This window comes from Eretmochelys imbricata, chromosome 1 (genome assembly GCF_965152235.1).
Source record: "Eretmochelys imbricata isolate rEreImb1 chromosome 1, rEreImb1.hap1, whole genome shotgun sequence".
NCBI classification, from domain to species: Eukaryota; Metazoa; Chordata; order Testudines; family Cheloniidae; genus Eretmochelys; species Eretmochelys imbricata.
In genome coordinates this window covers 122,448,319-122,470,397 of record NC_135572.1, presented here as the reverse complement: position 1 = coordinate 122,470,397, position 22,079 = coordinate 122,448,319, and positions in this window count along the sequence as shown.

Below are 22,079 nucleotides of genomic sequence, written 5' to 3'. Positions count from 1 at the left end.
CAACATAGAAACTCAGGCTGCAAGATCTGAGTCGCAGTCTGATTCTTGGGCTGATCGGTTTGCAATAATGTGTTCTCCCATACAAGTAGCTTGTGGCAAAGCTGCAATTTAACCCTCAGTTGCTACTCACATGAGTAAAGTTAGACACCTGCACATGAGATCCTGGAATTGGGGCCTTAGTGCTCATACATATTTGGTTACAGTGGGTTAGACAGAGTGCCTGTTACTGTCGTATTCAAACACAGATAAGCTTTGTCAACAACATATGTCGAAGAACTTCAAAGAGGCCCTTACAGCTGGGCTAAAAAAAATCCAGTTTTTAAAAATTCCCCAATACAAATTTGCATTCTGAAGCATGACATATTTTGAGCTTTCTAATAACTCATACATTTGCAAACTGACAAAGAGAATATTTGCAACACTGGCATCATTACAAACACTTAAACAATTTCAGAACTAAAACCACATTTATGCAAATATTCTGATTAATAAAAACCAGTTTATAACTTTCCATATTTTTTTTAGAAAAAATTATATCTCTAAACCTATCTTTGAGCAAACCTTGCAAGTAGTGCTCTGCGCAGCTGTGCTGAATAATTGGGTTAAATTCCTTCTTCTCTGGGCCCAGATATGCAAGGTGTTGAACACAGTACTGCCAAATCTCATGAGTTTATCATGAGTCACTGTACTTTCTTAAAACCCCAGGTCCTGGAGTCATGTGATCATGCAAGACTCAGCTTTCATTTTAAAAAAAAAAAAAAACCCCAATACTAAGTTTGTAGCTCTCATGATTATGGAAAAATACTTTAAAATTTGATCCCCAAGGCTCAAAATACAGAAGGCAAATAAAAAGAACCCCAAATGTATTGTTTAAAATCTCATGATGTGTAGGCCAATTTGTAAACCATTTTGAAGGCAGCCTGACTCACAATTTTTGAACACGTGCGACTGGCATCTCTGGGAGGTGTAAGCTCCTCAACTCTCATTGAAGTTAATGGCAATTGAGGTTGGTCGGACCCTCATTTTATCATCCTCTTGCTTCCAGACAAGCAAGCAGGGCCATCCATTGGTTAACAACCATGCTTCTAGTCATTTAGGACCCAATAGAAATCCAATGAAGTCAATGGTGGGCTTTTAACTGACATCAGTGCTGGTCGGATCAAGCTCTTGGAGCTAGATTGTAACCTGACAGTCTGCTGTGAGTCAGAGGCAGTGCATATCTATACTAACCCAGGAACAGACTAGAGAACAATTTGGGTCTCATAGAATCATAATTCACTTACTCCCCGATTCCTCCTTACTCGGTTACGGGGAGAGTAAGTTAGTGCACCCTTTTTCATGGAGCAGTTTACTCCTCCATCTATTTAAAATATATAAGTGAATATTTTAAGTGTGCCACAGGATTTTGTCTGCATGAGTCTAGCTGAATTCCACGGGGGACACACATTTCAAACCTTGAAACCTTAGGCCAATCTGATAAAAGCCAGGAAACTCTAAATTAAGGCTAACACTCCATCCTGACACCATTGTGCCTTTGTCCATCTTCCCTCATCTCCAGCCTCACCCCTCATGGGCACGCACACACACACTCCACACATACACCACATGTTAAGAACAGTGTTTGTCTTAACTTTAAATTTTCTGGCTTGCGTGAATGTCTTCCAGAATGTTATTTAACCTTAGGTGATTTTAAACTAACACTAATTATTCTAACCCAGTTACACCAGCATAATGTATTTCGTAGCCAGTTAACCCTTTTCTAATTCACACTGTAACTAAACAGTCATTTCCTCATCTTTCATTCAATAAAGGCATAGAGGAAACTAGGATTATCCTGTGTCGTAGCCCAAAGGTTCAATAAGAAGTAGAATTATTATGGTGGTTAATTCTAAGTTGATTTCATCCCATTGTCAAGGTAAACTAAAACCCTGTCTTTTGTGCTTAGGGCACATTTATGTGTTTTTGGTATATTTCAGTCATGGAAAAAACTAGAACAGCGAAAACTGAATGATGATGAGATGCTATATGAACACGTTGATGAATGAATACTCAATCATTAAAAAGGGACTTAAAGATTAATCACTTCTCTTTTACTTGGTGGGGAATAAAGTATATTTGGTGAATTTATGTTTATTCTGATTTTACATGTCCCTGATGTTTAATCAGATATTTTTCAAATAAAAGTTGAGCAGAAAATGATTTCCCCAGTTGAGATGAAAGTCAAAATAAATGCTTCTTCACTCGGAATCCACCATACCCTCAAGTGTTTTATACAGCATAATGAGAGGAGTGTAAAGTTACATCCACTTTAACTTCAAGAAATACTTTGTGGCATAGCCAGGCTTGCGAAGAAAAGGCATAGTCTGGTGCGAGCCATCTTCACTTCCTATTGAAGACTGCATGATCTTCCTCCACTTCATGTGTAGCTTCTACCAGCCCAGGAAGCAAAAGAGAATGTGAGATCTGAATGAGACAACGCCCGTTCTTGACAGCAGCATTCTGTACACTGTCTCCATTAATCAAGTCATAGATTTTTTTTAAATCAAACATTTAAATGTAGTGATTGTTCCAGGAGTACTAATTGTAATCAATATATTTTTATTATTAATGTAAAAATTGGTTAAAAAGACACAGAGTACTGAAGGACTCCAGTAGATTTAAATAGAAGTAATCTACATAACAGTTACAGGGAAGATAAAAACCAAAGGAAAGAAGGATATTCAGAATGAAGACTGGCTCAAGGTCCTCAAGTCCTGGATCTCTGGGAAAAGCTAACAGTATGTGTTCAGAACAGACAGTCTTCCTCCGATTTGAGTCTGGAAGCAACTAATGGTTTGTGTCACAACCTAAACAATAATTAAAAGTATTAGACTCTGTGGGTCTTATCCAAAACTCAATGATATCAATGAAAAGATTCCTATTGATTTCAAAAGGCTGCGAATCAGCTTGACGTACAGGGAGTTTTTCCAGAATAGCTATTCCTGATTAACTCTATGTACAGATGCTTTTAATCCAGATTGAGCAAGCCTTATTCTAAATTCGTTTAATTCATTATATTAAGCTAATTTAGAATAAGGAACTCTTATTCCAGAGTAAGTACGTTCACACGTGGAGTTACTGAGGAATAGTTAGACTGGTTTAAATCCACATCCAATCTTCTTCCAGATTTATTTTGAGTAGACGGTCCCTACTCAAGTATAGATCATGCTGATTTCACACATATTTAGGATCTTGTAAAGAATTGCTGAAATGCACATTTTAGCATTTTGAGTGTGAGAATTTATGGTTAAATGCGTCTTCAAGTGTATTCATTTTGAACATACTGTACAGCTAGATATGTATGGTAGATATCTATTAAACCCTTACTGCCACATCTAATAATTGTTAAGGGAATTGAACTCCCATTGCAAGTGAATGGGTGTTTTGCCTAAAATTAATAAGGCCATTCATTGGCACAGCATTTTGGGGTCATTAGCTTGCCTGCCACAAATGAAAAACAAATTTTGTGTCTAACTATCTCCATAGAAAATAAACTAATAGACAAAATAAAGCATGCAGCTGAAAAGTAAGTCTAAGAATAAAAAGAGCCCTCACACTTGTTTTTTATTTTATGGGACAAAGGCAGCAATGCTTACAGTTGCCTTCAAACTCTTTCCAAAAGTATAGGGCTTAAACTGTCAAAATGACTAGTGGTTTTGGCTGCCTCAATTTTTAAGTGCTTTCCTTGAGACACCATATTTTTAGAAAAGCTGAGCACCAAGCTTCTCAAACTGGGCCCAAAATATCACTACTTACTTTTGAAAATGTAGGCCAAGGTGTGCTGAAGACAAAGTGATATGGAGAGAATCTATTGTGAAACAAATCACTAAAATGAACTGCAAGTTTGAACTATTCATGGTTAAACTAAAAATGTGAAATTCCAGCAATTACTTACTCCACTGCAAAGAAAATATTAAAGGGGAATGTATTTGGATGACTAATCTAACATTTGTAATGTGCTTTTATAGCATAGCTCTGTTCTGACATTGCAGTATAACTTACATTGCAGTACATCCTCTCCCTTGGCATCACAACAGACATAAAGCTTGATTGCTCAGATTTAACTCCACACACTAGCATTTCAGACAGTACCTATCCAAGCCAAAATAAAATGCAAGGGGAGAAGCAGTCACCGTGCTACAGGCAAACACTGGCTGTACTTGTCTGTCCATGACATCATAATAATCTTTGGGTTATTCATGTTAATTTCAGGGTTACTGTATTTTGTTTTATAAATTAACCATTTGGTGATAATAGGACTGGTGCTCCTCTCGTTGCTGGCACTGCATTTTATATGTACATATTGATTTCGGGGGAATCCTAGGGCTTGTGTACACAGTGGGGTAATGCAATCTATATAGGGGGGAGGGTGATTTCTAAAGCCTACTAATATGTTGCACACCAGTGGGTCCATGCAGACCCTGCTGAAGTTCACTAAAGATTCCCTGCTGCTTCAAGCAGCATTACATTAATACACCAGCAGAGTCTATATGGACTTATTAATGCGCAACCTGTTAGTGTGCTTTAGAAATCACACCCTGTAGAGCATGTTACTCCACCATAAAGACAAGCCTCTAGCATCAAATGGTGTTTGCCGCCCAATTCCCTAGGTCACCTCTGGACATTTTCTGTATTTTACATCCACATTGCAGGTGAGTGTTTTTCCACCACTGAACCAGCTTGTAAACAGATGCCTAACTTATCTGTGGGCTCAAGCCGACAAACATTTGCTATTGAGTAAAGTGATTACAAGGAGGGCCAAGCAAATTGATTTTTTTTTTTAGTTCAGCAGCTGAACTGAAAAATCTGAAAAAAACCCAGTTTGTTCCAATCTGAAATGGATTTTTTTCCCCCTCACTGAAACAACTGAGAAAAAAAAAGTGCAGCTTGAGGAAAACATTTTGAACATCATTTCCAAATGCGGATTTGAAACATTTTTAAATGACATATGGATCTGAATGGACAGTTCTTTTCTAAATGGTTTGTTTTGAAAATGTTTTTATCTTTCTATGTAAAACAATGTTAAACTTTGTATTGATTCCTGAAAGTGTTTTTCTAGTAGTGTCCATTGTTCTAAATCAGATACCCCTTCTAAAGCCCGGATTCAGCCAAGCACGTAAGCAGGTGCTTAATTTTAAGCACGTGAGTCGTCCAACTCAGGTCAATGCGATTATTCACATACTTAAAGTTAACCACATGCTTACATGGTTGACTGAATCAGGGCCCAAGTGAGCAATCCGCTCAGTTAGAATATCAAATTTTGGAACCCAAAACAAAAAGAACTTTGGCTTTAATCCCTTAATTTGCTGCAAAAATAACTTCCAAAGAAGCTTTGAGGTGGTGTAAATCAAAAGAATTTTAAAAATATCTAGTGCTTCTTCAAGGCACACTGTTTCCAAAGCTGCAGCTGCTAATGTTTATAGTGACTGGGAGTGTGATGATAAATAAGCAAAGATTTCCTCCCAATGGCCTGAAAGGCAGCCAGATCACTCCACCTGGGGGTTCCCCAGAATTGGTTCTGCTGTAGCAACAGTACTCCATGCCCACTACAGGCGATTGGATTTACCCCACAAAAATAGAAATAACTCTGTCCGCTTTGCATAGGTGCTGGAACTAAGGGTAATGGAGGTACTACTGCATGCCCTGGCTTGAAGTGGTTTCCATCATATACAGGGTTTACAATTTGGTTCAGTGGCTCTCAGCACCCCCACTCTACACATTGTTCCAACACCCTTGTTGCCTAGAGATGGACAGACTGATGCTGGTTTGATCTGCAGCATTTTGTTTACAGTCAGCAGATCCAATGCCAATAAAACACAGCATGTAGAAGATACAAAGCCACAGCTTTGTTCTGCTCACCTTTCCTTCCCTTTGCAGCATCTGGGATGATAAAGCAAGATAAGATGATTCCAGCTCAATGACAGTAGAATACATGCGTACAGCACTGGCTTGCTGTTCATTGTCGTGTTGGCTGCTATAAAATCACCTTTTATTATGTTTTGAGATTGGAAAGCCTTGATACGAGTTTATGTCCATGTCATTTTCACAATACAAGATTAATTCTAAAATCATAAAGAAAAAGAGGGCATTTCTGAAAGACCATTACCCCTATACAATATGCACCCTATAAAAATAAGGAGCAACCACTGGGAACCGTTTACAAAAAAGGTGCAATTTTGAGAACCGTTTTCCCATATCCCCATATAATTGGCACTTTTGACTTTACCTGATATTAATTATTATACAATAGTTTTATAACATTTAAGTTATTGCAACATTTCATAATTTTCTCATCACCACTTTCAACCAGAAATATATTCTTATTTTCTAGCAATAAAACACAGTAGCCCATATTCAGCTCAGATATCATGGTGTACATTGCATGGTTAGTGAAACAACCACACCAATAACAGCAACCTCTTACTCTATGGGGCATACATTTCAAATTACTATGTAAATGGTTATACCTGCAGAGTGTTCTTGGTTTGTAATAATATTGTTTGGATTTTACATATGTTACTTCACACAGTACACTTCCATGCATCTCATATGCCTCTACAATACACATTTTAATTGAGCAAAGATTGGTTATAATGTCCTAATGATCTCAGGGAGGGTGAATTTCTCTTTATCATTGTTTCTTGCAAATGTGTAAAATTCCAAATGCAGATGACAGTTTTAACATTCACAAAGATGTAGTTTTAATTACCATGTTGATTACTCAATCTGAAAAGCCAGATGCCTAAATATCATGAAAGGTCGAGTAGAACAAATCCTGATAGTTCGTCTGTTTCAATATTAGAGGCATTTATTGAATGGGAAAGTGATTATAAAAATATTTAATTATTTTGAGTATCAAGGGCCTTATTTTCCTTTGCACACTAAGGTACCACATTTGCAACATTCTTACACAGTTTTAAGGGTTTTAATATAAATGAGAATCAGATCCCCAGGATTTAGAAATTGAAACTGAGGTACCTAAAAATATGTAATTTTCCTCAGATAGAATATAGCTAAGAATGACTCATGCTACATAAAGAGCTGCTATCTTTTCCCCATTTTCCATGGTAAATGACATTTTATTATTAGGAGATTTACATAAAATACCATGAACTTCACCTCTGACAGCAGAGAATTTGTCAATATTGTTTGCTTTTATTTCTGCAATTTACAAATCCATGTTGCAAAGAAAATCAGCTGCCATAAAATCATATTATTTTGTACGCACTCCTCACACATGGTGGCTTGTCCAAAATGTTATCTATTGAGTAGAGTGTGAATAAATGTCTACTAATCATTACTTTAACCAGCTAGAGGATAGAACCAAATTATTTCTATAAAAGACAGGATCCATAGCTCATTAAAGCCAATAGCAAGAGTCCCATTGATTTCAATGGATTTTGATTAAGACCTAGAGTTAATGTCACCTAGGCATGATGTCAATTTCCTTCATTAACAAGGTAGTTAATCTCAATCTTTTGCATAAGGTTAGTGACTTAAACAGCTCTTAAAATATTTATCTGGGTCACAGATTCAGCAGAGGTGTGCACAGCATCAGATCAATACAGAGCAGAGGTTTAAAATCAGACATTCTATTAGGCATGAGGGAAAGAAATGCATGTGATTTGGGATTAATTAAATATGCAAGCACTGAATGGGGAACAACTGGCTAGGCAGCAATCACACTGGCCACATAACATACATTTCTCCTCTTGTTCCTGCAGAGCAAGGATATTCAGGCAGCTCTTATGCTAGTTCTTTTGATATCAAAGTGACTGCCTTTATCTTGTGTGTTGAATGGTGGCTTCTATACCTGGAGGAGAGCTGTCAGGGTAGCAGCATTAGTGTGACTAGCCTAGAATGGATGGTACGTCCCCTCTTCAAAGCCCTACCCATGCCAGACTCATGTAATAGCATACAATGATGCTGTACTAGTCCATGTTCTGGGATGGATTCCAGGTGGGATATTCCATGGTTCTAAGTGGTGCTCTATGAATTCGTTTGCAGCTTCCCTCTTTGCCCTAACATGTCTGTGGCAGTGGCCTGAGAACAATATGTAAATAACTTCCAAGTGGAGTTATTCATTAAAGCAGACAGTTGTAAAAGTGAAAGCAAACAGCATTTGGCAGCATGAACTTCTAATGAGAATGTGATTAAGGAATTCAGTTTCTGAACCACAAAGTGATTCACTTTCTTGAATGCCATCTGTATTCAAATGCTGTGGGAACGTAGCAGAAACGGAGCAGGCAGATGTGGAGTTAAAATGCTGAGGCAGTGTTGGTGGGCAACTGTTTGAGACAGCAGGACCTGTTTAGTTAGACAGATTTCTTCATTCAACTTGAATTCGAACCATTTGATGATCATGTGGAGGTCCTTTATCAGAATGGCACCCACCTTCTTTTCAATTTTGACAGTGAGGGATCACGTTTCAGTCCCATAGGTCAGGATACTGACCACTAAACTTTCATCTCTCTAGTTACCAAGGTGTTTGTGTGGAAGACGCTCTTGACGAAGTGCCCCATTACTGATGACCCTATTGGGGTGTGGACTTCAAGTTCTTGCTCAATACTACCCATGTTATTCACAAGAGCGCCAACCAACATTCCCTAAGGCGGTATGGTCTTTTGCTCTGAATGTCTCCAGCTTCCCTGCAAGAGTTGGCTTTGACTTCAATCCAGTGAAAGCAGGATAGAAAAGACTCCCCCTCAAACCCCTGAAGACCTAAAGCACAGTGGTTGGACAGTGTCAACAGACACCTGTCCCTTACAGGCATTCTACCTCATAATACCTGGTTGAGGACAAAACATCATGGAGGCACATAGTGCGTTCTGTGGCCTGTACACTGTCCAGACAGCATGAGAATTAACTTTGTAGGTGACTTATAGTGAAGAAGAAAGGAGGAGGTAGATAAGAAAATACAGCCCAAGTGATTACCATTGTGGGATAGCAATGGAAGACTAACAGCACTGGGCTTGATTAGCCTGCATTATCATTGCAAAATAGGCAAGTTGCCAGCCCAGACTGAAGCAAAATCTGAAGTTAAACCTTCACCTTCCACCATGCTTCCAAACTTGGGTTTGAGGTTTTTCTGTGGGGATGAAAGGGGTGATTAGGGGCAATGTCCAGCTACAGCTCAGACTAACTCTGCAGTGAAGACATACCCAAGCTACCTCATATGGAAACATATGGTTCTGGCATGTGTCTGGCTATGCTCTGCCAATATGCATTTATAGGCACAAGCTCATCATGGCAAGAACTTGGAATTGTTGCTACACTTTCATCCACGCATGATTCTCGGTAGGAGACTGATGACCTGTTAACTTTTGATGAGGCCTGCTGCTATGCCCACCTAATTAAAGGCTGATTATCAATTAGAACAAACATCATACGCTTCATTGTTCAGCCATCAACAGGGACCAAATCCTTCCCCCTGAACCAGAGAAGTACAGCGATGGAAAAGGAATCCTCCCTGCCCAAGCCATACAACGGTTGCAGTCCTATGACCTGATTTTCAGAGATGCTGTGCAAATCCAACTACAGTCAATGGTAGCTGCAAGTGCTGAGCATCTCTGAATATCTGGCCCCTCATGTTCCCTCTGCTGAGGGTTGGGGTGATGGCAAGAGGGTAAAAAAAAAAAACTAGCAGACCTTCTGATCCAGCCCCCGTACAACAGCCCCATCCCTCTTTTGTCTACTAGGTCTCTGGGAGCTTCTATTGAGCTTAGCTATGCCCCACAGGAGCTGCACAGACAAGGCTTGGCCTCCTAAATTTCATTGTCGGGGTGGACAGAAAAGGAAACACAGATGGATTTACACCTGTGCTTTTTGATGGCAGGTGGGCTGATCAGAGAAGATCTCCACACTAGATGTCATTTAGAAGAATTAATTTGGAAGGGTCCCGTTCATCAAAACGCCTGGCAATTCAGCATTTGCTATGAGAGATCAGCCTTATTGTTATTTAACTCATTTGGGAATGAAACAAATGCTTACCTTCTTCTAGGGGCTGATTGGATTGACTCATGCTTTGGTTATACTTTATCACGTGACAATGAGATGACTCTTGTGAGAAAAGTGAGCAAGTTTGGGCCAGAAATGTACATTGCTTTACTGTGTATAAAAAGGAGACACTCAAGACTCTATTCTCATTTACACTCAGGCCCAATTACAGTGCTCTGAAAGTGGAAAGGGAACTTAAAGTGAGTGTAAATGAGGGATAGGAAATCACATCAGGTGGAAAGGATGAAGGCCTTCCAGTGTTGCCAAGCATCATGGTACAGCAAATTTAGCAAGCATATCATGATCATATAAAAAGTTTACAATTTTTGGCAGAATTTCTGTTTAAAATTAAGTGACCTACTTAGCATGCAACTCTAGCTGACATGTCAATTGCATCTCTTGAAAAGCCTTTTTAATACCCTTAGCTACAACAAGAAAAACAACCACTAAATGATCCAGTTCCTGGTGGATGGCTGTCCACAGCACAAAAGCCACCATGACCACTTGGGCTAACTGGCACCTTCATCGGCATTCCCATCAGCAAGATCACAGCCTGAGTGCACGTGGAGACCAAGCTACTTCCTCGCGGTGGTCTGTTCAGAAGAGGGCTGTGGTCCTCACACTCAAAGAATCTTAATCTGCCATCTTTCGCAAGCACTGATTTCACTGGAATTAGTAAAGCTGAGCCTTTTCTATTGATCCTGCCCTTTCCCAGCACCTCAGTCAGCTTTCCCAAATTAGCAGTGCCTGTCAGTGACAGCGTAGATACTTCCTTTCTGGTGGGCTTGATTTTCTCTCTTTTTTTTTTTTTTTCTTGGCTGTTTTTCTACCTCTGCTTCAAGCATTTAGTCTCTTCCTCTTTATTTGTTCTCATCTCTTCCTTTTATTTTTCTGTTCCTGAACATTGCCTCTGACATACTCTCCTCCTCCCCATTGTCAGTCCTTTCTTCATCCCTCCTCCAATATCTCTCTTTTCTTATCCCCTCACTCATTTTCGTTCTTCTCCCATGCCTCCATTGCCCCTGTCCCCATGCTATCTGCCCATCTTCTTCTGACGTAACGTCTGGGTAGGACTTACAGGGGAGCAGCAGCACCTGGGCAGGAAGCCAGTGAGGAGGGGTCCCACTGAGAGACACTAACTGACCCTCACCAGGAAACATGCAAATGCCTATTTGCTTTGAATAGAGACTGAACTGGAGAGGCACCCCAGGCGCTAGTCCTGAAGAGTCCCAGCTGGACTGCCCTGGGGGTTCAAACAAGACTGCTGTGGCTCACTTTGAATGGTCACTGTTTAACATACATACGTCCCTACCTTGCAGACGTTCCCTGCCTGATGCCGTAAGATACCCTTTCCCTCAGCCATGTGTCTGCGTGGTTATTGGACCCACTAAGGCGAGTGCTTAGCTGCAGTAGTGCCTACAGTACTTCCCTCCAAGTGGCAGCACCTGTGGCAAGCTCCTGGCACCGTAGGGGTTTGCTGTCCTCAGTTTCTGGGCAGCCTTAGGGTTTACACAATTAATGTAAAGCAACAGGCAGAGCTAAGTTGGGCCGTTGCATAACACAGAAATGTTTTAGAACTGAGCACCAGCCTTGCAATGAGCGAAATGAGTTTTATGAGTGTCAGTCTTCTCCAGATAGTCCACTTCCCAAGCCTTGAGAGGGGGCCAGTGCCTTCAGCTCCCCTTGGCTTTAGGGAAGCCTACAAGCCCCCCTGTACCCTGTGCTATTGGTACCATTTGCTCCGGTGAAATCCAGCGCTGGCACAGCAGGTCAGTGGGACGCAGAGCTGAGTCACGAGGTTTGCATTATGACTGCACCTTGCTCAGTTAGGAGCCAGGTCTGCAGTCAGTTCAAGTGAACTACTCATTACTTCTAGATGCAGTATGCTTATTTGTTACTGCTGGCTTTTCGGGGTCCACGGCCGATACACAGGTGCTTATAATGGACCCTGAAAAGATGTTATATATGAGGTCAGCTGCACTGCAGAGAGCACTTTTTTATTATTATAGATTGACAATGTTTGGATTCCTTTACAGTGTCATGGGCAAACCAAACCTTAAAACGGCAGCAGTTGCAAGCTATGTTATATAGTATGAAAGTATGCACATCACTTTCTTACAAGGCAATAGTACTTATCCCAGCTGCCGTTGTGGGTTTTTAGAATCTAATTCCTGACATGGAATGCAAATGAGTACAAAATTTCAGACAGCCCCCAACCTGAAGCAAATACTCACCAGCAACCACACACAGAACCACTAACAACAGAACCACTAACCCAGGAATCTGTCCTTGCAACAAAGCCTGTTGCCAGCTGTGCCCACATATCTATTCAAGGGACACCATCATAGGGCCTAATCACATCAGCCACACTATCAGACGCTCATTCCCCTGCACATCTACCAATGTGATATATGCCATCATGTGCCAGCAATGCCCCTCTGCCATGTACATTGGTCAAACTGGACAGTCTCTACGTAAAAGAATAAATGGAAACAAATCAGACGTCAAGAATTATAACATTCATAAACCAGTCGAGAACACTTCAATCTCTTTGGTCACTCAATTACAGACTTAAAAGTTGCAATTCTTCAACAACAAAAACTTCATAAATAGACTCCAATGAGAGATTGCTGAATTGGAATTAATTTGCAAACTGGATACAATTAACTTAGGGTTGAGTAAAGACTGGGAGTGGATGGGTCATTACACAAAATAAAACTATTTCCCCATGTTTATTCCCCCGCATACCCCCTACTGTTCCTCAGACATTCTCATCAACTGCTGGAAATGGCCCACCTTGATTATCACTACAAAAGGTTTTCTCCCCCCCCCCCGCTTTCCTGCTGGTAATAGCTTATCTTAAGTGATCACGCTCCTTACAGTGTGTATGATAACGCCCATTGTTTCATGTTCTCTATGTATATAAATCTCCCCACTGTATTTTCCACTGAATGCATCTGATGAAGTGAGCTGTAGCTCACGAAAGCTTATGCTCAAATAAATTGGTTAGTCTCTAAGGTGCCACAAGTACTCCTTTTCTTTTTGCGAATACAGATTAACACAGCTGCTACTCTGAAACGAATCTTTTCTTGATTTTTGTTCACATTAGTCTTCTTTCACCACTAATAACGGTTGACTGGTTTTGCCTAAATACTTCCCTAAAAGGTGCTGGGAGAAAACAGACATAGGCCAGTGTGGCACCAGGAGGAGATGAGTACCTTGATGGTAATGGACAAGGCCATCAGGAATCAAGGTACTCTGATACTATGGTGATGGGCACAGTTTAGGAAACTAAGTAGAAGCCAGCCTCTCTGTCTCTCCTTAAGTGAGATGAAGCCTTTTGTGCACAGATGGTTGTTTCCTAGAAGAGATCCCAGGCATGATTTCTAGGGCTTGCCTATATTAACAGAGTTTCAGCAAACTGGGGTATAAATCTACCCTGCTATGCCCTAAGTGTTATGTAGACCCGGCTACTGCTCACTAAAAGTTCTGTAGTATGCTTTGATCTAGTCTGCTGCTTTGAAACACTAGTAATCAATCTAATGGCATACCAGTTGTGGTTCCTGAGGGTCAGAATAGCTATGGAAGTAGGCTTGTTACCTGCTTATAAGTGCACTAGCATTTTCATAAATTTCCAACGTAAAACAGGTCAAACAGAAAAATGAAATTTGTTTTTGACAACAGTCCTTGATGTTCTGTCTGTCTTTATCTAGCTGCTGGTATGGCTATCTGAGAAGAAACTGTTTAGGATGAGCTAAGACACCACTTCAGAATTTAGACTGTTAATAGAAAACTCAGCGAGAAGCTTGCACTGTGAAAGAGAGCCTGTTGTGATGCCTGTCTTCCGAGCACAAGTGACCACTGACTTCTAGATTGGGAGGAACAAGGTGTACAAGATTGGGAGGAACAGGTACAGGCTTAGGTGGGACTTCTAAAGCATGGCAGCAGTTTTGCTCTGCAGAGGTCCATGCAAATATATTTGTTTTCTTTTGGATTTGATCTGCATAGGTTTGTGTTCTCCCCCCACACACACCATCTTACTCCCTGGCCCAAAGTTTTGATTGATGCTCCAGATGTAGCCAAATTTTCCTTTGAGTTTTAGGGTCGGTTGGAAACTGCCACTCTTCACCTTTCTCCAGCAGCTTCATGGGGTTTTTTTACTTCCAACCATGAGCCAGCGTGGCCTATCACACTTGGTGATCTGTCTGGAAAGCAGAAGGCATGATGACCTCCTAGTCTGCTCCTCTAGTGATATTGTCTAGGACAGTGAGCTGTCATGTTCCTCCTTTCTAAAGTTTTTAATGTGGCTGCCAAGATCTGGTCATTCTCTCCCTCAGTTCAGCAGAAGCAGGACTATGAACAAAAAGCCAGCAGCTGACAAGGGACAAAGATTTAATCTTTCCTCAGTGTCTAATATGGTGTCCTGCTTCTCCTCACTATTAATCTCTATTACCGTCTCTGTTAGTCAAATGCTTCACAGCTCAGAAAATTGTGACAAAACCCACTCGTTCTTATGGGAACTCATAACCAGGTGAATTCTGCATGTTTTGAATGTAACAATGGAAAATTTCCCGAATTTTCATGGGTAATCTCAGGTTCTAACACCACAAAAACAAAACAAACAAACCAAAAACAGCTGATACACACAATATCAAACCCTCTTACAAACCTACAGCAAACCTAACTTGCAATGTTCCTGGTGATCGCTATTCTAGTCCATATTAAGGGATCTGAGGCAGCGTGACTGATACATGCTGATGTGATATGTTGCAGTGAGACAACACTGGGACATTTGCCAATAAACTCCACTTAAGATTGTTTAACAATTTTAAAAATCACCCATTTGTTATGCTCACCATTTTAGTGGGGGTAATTTTGAAGCAGAAATACCTTCTTGAACATTTGCTATCCCAAATGCTTATAGATGTCTGGACATCTCCCAGGTCCATCAGACGTATACCAAGAGTTTACTGCATGTCAAAATGAGTTACAAGTGAGGACATTGCTGCTGCCTCTAAATTGTGGCTGATGACCAAATGGGATCCACCTGTCCCCATAATGGTTTTTGAAATACTTGAAACACTGAGTTGTTTAAACTCAACTGCCAAGGAAAGTTGAAAACAGAAAGAAACACTGCGCTAGTCAGACAGCAAGAGTAAGAGTCTAGATGAAGGATGAAATCCTGGCTCTGTTGAATTCATTGGGTGTTCTGCTGTTGACTTCAATGGGGCCAGGTTTCACTCTTCAACAGGACACCAAATAGCCAGGAAGGAGGGAAGTTAGAGAATTAGATAGGGACAAAGCATTCTTGTGGAAAATAGGTACCAAGAAAGGAGGTGCAGAAGGGCTCAATCGTCTTCCAGTGTATCAACTTCTATATGAAACTGTTGGAAGAGACTTTTAAGGGGAGGAAAGTGTGCTGGCACCATATGGGCAGAGGAACATAATTAACCAAATGCACATTTTATTATTATTAGTAGTAGTAGTAATCACGTTAATTACAGTAGTTCCAAAGAGCTAACCAAGAGTGGGTCCCCATTGTGCTAGGCACTGTACAAAAAAGAGCCATGTACAAAAACCACAATAGAGACCATCCCTGCCCTGAAGATCTTACAATCTAAATAGACAGGGCAGATATAAGGTGGAGGAAGGGGTAGACCATGCAAGCTGAGTGAGCAATGTGATGGCAGCAAAGAGTATGTTAGTTCCATGACTTATTCAAGTGATGTTACTTAGAAGGAGATAAGCTAAATGGAATGAAGGGGAAAAGGGGGGATGAGGAGGACAGGGCAGGGGAGGAGAGGAGAGGAGAGGAGAGGAGAGGAGAGGAGAGGGTAAAAGGGGCAGGTGTGAGTGAAACTGAGATGAAGAGACTAGGTGGGAGGGAAGGACTAGGGTTGGAGCAAGCAGCCCATCAGCACAGGGCAGAGAAAGCCCAGTCAAGACTGCAGAAAGTTCTCTGAATGTCCAAGGGTCCCTGCTTTGGCTGCTTCTGCTTCTATTGGAATTTGGCATTTTCCCCACGGCCATGGGATGATGGAGAGGCACCATCTGGGTCTTAGTTTCCCCAGAGTGTGTGTGTAGGGGTCTCCTCTCTACAGTTCTGGGTCAGGGGGTGATGGGGAGAAGGGTGGCCCTGTTTGGGCCCCATTTTACCCCTTTTCTCTTCACCCCAGTGTGGCAGTCCCTACTTTGGCTGCTTCCACAGCTGCTCCTACTGGCTGTGAGGGAGACAGCAGAGGAAGGAAAGACAGCAACATATAAGTTTTGGATGGTTAACATTTAGCTAACAGACACCACCAGGGTTAGTCAGACATCACAATAGTTTACCACTACTCCTGCCACTGTTCTGGCCTTAAAATCTATGAATGAGTGTGGTATGAATGCCTAGATACATTGTGTACCTTGCATAGGTGCCAACTTTCTAGTGTGCTGGGGGATGCTCAATACCCAGCTCTGCCTCGGGCCCCATCCCCACTCTACCCCTTCCTCCAAGGCCCCACCCCTACCCTGCCTCTTCCCACCCTGTTCCACCCCCTCCTCCCCAGCGCCTCCTGCATGCTGTGGAACAGCTGATCGCAGCGGGTGGGAGGCACTGGGAGGGAGGGGGAGGTGCTGATTGGCGGGGTCACCGGCGGTGGGAGGCTCTCCAGGGAGGGGGAGGAGCTGATCAGCAGGGCCACCGGTGGGCGGGAGGCACTGGGAGGAGGGGGAGGGGGTGGAGCTGATTTGGGGGGCTGCTGGTGGGTGCACAGAGCCCACCATTTTTTTCCCTGTTGGTACTCCAGCCCCGGAGCACCCACGGAGTTGTCACTGATGGTGCCTTGTCCTTGCAATAAGGAGTCAGCAAAGGAATTAGAACTCATTAGTTAATTTTACATTAACAGGTTGGTGATGTGGGAAAGTGAGAAGAGCAGGCACAAAGTCTCCTCAAGCCTTTTTTTCTGGTACTTTCAGAGTGGTTATACCAACCCTAGTCAGAAAAAAGAGCAGAAGCTTCATATTTAGATCTATTTGAAATATTGCTGGTCTACTGTACGGTATCCAGGACTACCTCAAGCACACCTTTTGACCAATGTTAAAATCGCTACAGCACAGAGAGTTTGAAAATGTTCCGCTTACCCTAAGAGGATATCTTATGAATTTCATGGTTTGGACATATTTATAACCTGGGATACTTTGAGAAAATTATTGATATGATAAATGAATAACTGTGTGGGAAAGCACAGAGGTAGACAGAGGCATTTTCTGTAGCCTTCTTCTAAGGAAAGTCTTGGGTATGAAGACATCAATGGGTATGTCTTCATACATGATAGTTGGCCTGGCCTGGCCCATCAATTCAGAACCAGGGGTCTATTACTGTTGTTGGGGATTGGTCCTGCTTTGAGCAGGGGGTTGGACTAGATGACCTCCTGAGGTCCCTTCCAACCCTGATATTCTAGGATTCTATGATTACATATCAATTTTATTCTAACTAATAACTTTCATTTTTGTACAAAGTGCTGCACATTTTATGTGAAGCTCCACCACACTAGCTTTCTTTTTGTTTCATTTACTTTACTGTCAGTTTAAATTTGAAACTTTAATGAAAATAAATGAGTCCTAACAATTCAGAGACAGCAGGAGAACTGGCAGTAAATAAAGCAACATATTTATGGTTTCATAAAGCAGGAAATAAGTCACTTTTATTATTTCCATAGGAGCTCATTTTGTGTCTCAATAGTTTACCCACCAGAAGGCTAATTTGTGAGTCAAACACGTCTTTGTTACACTGGTGACAGCTATCTTCCTAGGCCAGCATGATGCATGTCACGTTATTTTCTTAGAGTGACTGGAAGCCTTTTCCTGTGGTCTAATAGCTGGAGGATATTGTAGAACAGTTGAATTAGCAAAGTAAGCCTATTGATTTTTGTTACCTTTTATCTTCTATTCCATCACTCTTATTGGTCATCAGTCTTCACCTGTGCATCTTACTGACCATGTGAACATTTTGGCAACACCTTCTAAAGATGGCCAGTCCTTTGCCCTTCAGTCTCTCACCAGAGATTAGAAGCATAGTGTTTCTTGTCCCAAAGAATGATCTGTTATGAAGGCCCTCAAACCAGACTAAAATATCTTAAAGAAGGCAAAGTTTATCAGAAAGTGAGAGAAACTATATTAAATCAAAGGAAAATGGTATAAAACCATATCTAATTATACAATTAATAGCTGCTTAACCGAATAACTTGCATTGTGGTGGTGTGTAGAGGTCCCAGCCAAGATGAGGGTCCAGCATTCTTACAGTTATGGAAAAGAGAAATGCTCACCTTTTCAGGCTGCTGTCAGTTTCTCAGAACAAATTCCTCTGATCAGCTTGCACCTGTTCAACTCTGCGCCCCTTGATATCAAGGCTGCTAAATGACAGAGCCCTCTTACCTCTGGTATCCTTTTCATGAAATATCCCTGAGACCATCTGAACTAAGGCTGTTAATATATATACCATAATAGCTAGGGAGCGATTAGTGTGGAATAATTAACGCTGGTTCAGGTGTCGTCTCTTGGCACATCAAACTAGCAATACCTACTGGATTGAGAGAAGAACAGAGGCATTGTATATAACTGATCCCTCTTCTATGTCTATATTTGTTTCTCTGACTTTCTTTCTTTCCTGAAGCTTAGCAGTTCAAATGCTTCATTTATCATGCCCATATTTTGATCCAAATAAAATTTTATGGTAAATGGGTTCCTCATTTGGATGTTAATGGGTGTTTTTCCCCCTAGGGGTCTGGATGTACTTTCCTGTAGTGGTATGCAATAAATCAAACACTTTTCAGTCATTGCCTTAAAGTTACAGTGACCATTTGAAGCCATTTGGTGCTGTTTTGCACTCCCAGGGCTGTTTTTTGAAGATGCCTGTTTTAAGTATTTAATACGAAATTCTGATATGATGTAAAGAAAGGCCAGACTAACAGTTGGGAGGCCTACTGCATATTTCTGAAGTTTGTGAATTAAAGCAAATGAACACTCAATTTAAAAACAAACAAACAAAACCACTCACCAAGGGTAGTGTATCACAAAATGAACATTGTTTTATTCGTCTGTTGACAATCTTAAGTGTTCATTACTTGATAGAATTTGGAAATTTATTACTAAATGTACTGTAGAGTATTTTGTATGGATACATTCTTATTAATTAGACTGCACCAGTGCACTGACTTAGCAAATTTTGCTGAGAAGTGAGGAGAGACTGGGCCTGATTCATCACAACACTCCTCCATCAGTGTAGCTTCACTGATGTCAGGGTAAAACTGGAGTAATGCAGAGGTGAACCAGGCTCAGACTGTACAGACTAGTAAGCATGGATTAGTGAAAAACTCTGTCAGAGAGGTTGCCTGTTTCATCTACTTCTGCACTGATGAGACTGTTCTTTTCTAATGAAGTTTATGAACTAAAATCAGATACAGTTTTTTTGGGGGGGGTTGACATATGTGGAGCCTATTGTGATTTGCTGGGTGCAGTCCTTTGGTAACGTTGGATCTGGGTCCCATTTAGTCTTAAGTACAGACTGCAGAAATGTAGTAATTTTTATGATATCCCTACATGGTGTACATACAGTCATATGATGAGTGGACAGAACGATGTGATACATTACATTTATCATGCAAATTGAATTGTCGTACACTTGGCAGGAATCCATCTCTACCAGGGCTACTTCAAGGATTCTGTATCCCAGAACACATTCAAACTGACACTATTCATTTTATACATCAGCCTACTGGAGGAGTATTTCCTTACTTTTTAATGTAGAATTTCCTCCAGAAAATTCACAATAGTCAAAGGCCCAGGGTAGACAAAATTCAGTCCTAGACCAGCAGTGATTTGTTTAGGACCTGTAACAGGCTGGTCTACCCCTTTAAGGGCAAGGGGCCAGCTACCCCTGTTTAATTATCAGGGAGGATGGGGGGGCGCGGAGGGTCAGGAGGTGCCTATAAAGGGCTGAGAGCTCAGCTGGAAAGAGAGACATAAAAGGGAGGCTAGTTTCTGTGATGGTTCTGGAGCAGAGCAAGGTAAAGAGTGAAAGGTCTCTAGGCCCCTGCAGCCTGTACTGAGTATGGAAACTGCTTTGTTTTGTATTACTTTGCAACATTTGTTTGTTTGAATTAATAAATTGTACCTTGAGGAAAGGGCCTGAAGGAGATCTGGGTATGATATGTAAAACACTTCCTGGGCTGGGGAAACAGGGCCTCTAGCCCCTGACTGCAGGGCTGGCAATAGGAGCTTTGTACTACCGGTGAGAGGAGACTCCCACTTTCCAACAGCTTCATTCTAGCCCTGGAAGATCTAGAGGAACCTGATCTCTATGTGTAAAAAAGCGATTTGAAGTCATTTGTCGAGATTTCTGTATAGCACCCTATGGGGTGGAACTCCTAACAACAGTAACAGGCTTTTCAAGTGACCAGATAAAGGAAATTCTTAATACAGGTACTTTAAAAATCTCTCTAAAGCAGTGGCTCCTTAGCATATGCAGCCTATACACAATGCAGGATGGTATATAGTGTAGTCAAAGGTTTTTACCTGTATTTATGCAGAATAACCTGCTAAATGGTACCTACATTGCTTTTTAAAATAATGCCACCAAATCCAATTCATGCTGCTAAGACTTGTGTCCCTTCTCACTGTGTGTACACACACACTTTTTTAGAGTCTTTTTGGCCCCAGTCAAGGAAGGCCCCTCAGCATCTGTTTAACTTTAAGCATATGAGCAATCCAACTTGATTCAAAATCAAACTGGACTACTCATGCTTAAGGGTCTCTGTAAATACACGGTATTTTAAATGGAGAGAAACGTAAAACAGATGCAGTTAAAAGCTTGTCTTATGAGAGAATAAATTAGTTTTGAACATGTACTCGATAGAATTAAAGAATGTCCTTTAATAACAAACCTTATATACATGCTGTCTGAAAATAACTGACTTTTCAAATACAATGGCATATTTATTAGGGAATATATCTTTGGGAGAGTGTCTAATTCAGTCATATAGGGTGCAAAAATAAATTCTCTTGAAGATCATAACATGTCTCAAATAGGTGTACATATAGCTGTATTAAACCCTTATCATGAGCGCAGCGAGTACACTAAATTAGGGGGCTAACTTCTGCTGGATTGTAAATTTAGGTAAGGGATCATTCTGATGGAAATCTAAGACCATTTTAGAATAAAAATCCATGTGTTTATCTGTGATTGCTCCATCTCCAATTCCGGAGCGGAAATGTGATCGCTGTTGCTTCCAGAACGGTGAAGATTCCGTAGTAGCTCCATATCATTAATTAAATCTTGTAAACTTCAATTCTCATCTGCCATTTCCTAGGCAGCACCGGCTTTATTTCACACGCTAGCAATGATGGATGTTTTTATCGAGATGCTACTCTTATGATACATTAGATGTTCTGGTCAGGTAACCCATAAAATATATTAGATTTCCAATCTACTTATTCACGGAAGTACAAAAGTAGCAAAATTGGGAGTTCCCTGGTAAAACAGACTACACTGTGCTTGTCACTGTAACATACACGTTTGCCAGTTGCAGAACATTTTTCTTCACCTTGGCAAAGAAAAACAAACACTTGGCTTGTTCGCTTTAATTTCTAATCCTGAATCACTTACAGCCTGATGCTGCTCCCAATTAAGTTAACAAGAATTTTGTCTTTGATTTCCTGGGGGTAGGATTGAGCCTTTACCAAGTAAGTAAACAAATCCTGAGCTAAACACAATGTTCTTCTGGTACCCACTTGGCTATTTCAGCTAGGACTGATATATTTTTTTTCCCCTACTGAAATGATTAGACTTGGAAGGATTAGATTTTTACTGGTAAATGTTCATAAATATTGATTTCATGGCACACAGATAAAGTGATGAAAACCTATTTCCCTAGATAATCAAAATGTACAGATTGGCAAAGTAAGAAAAATGCTGCTTGAGAACTTCTTAGAGTTTGACCTAAGGTTATTTCCTTTGTATATTCTGAGGCGACATTGACACTTTGTGTGTTAATGGTTATCAAGCT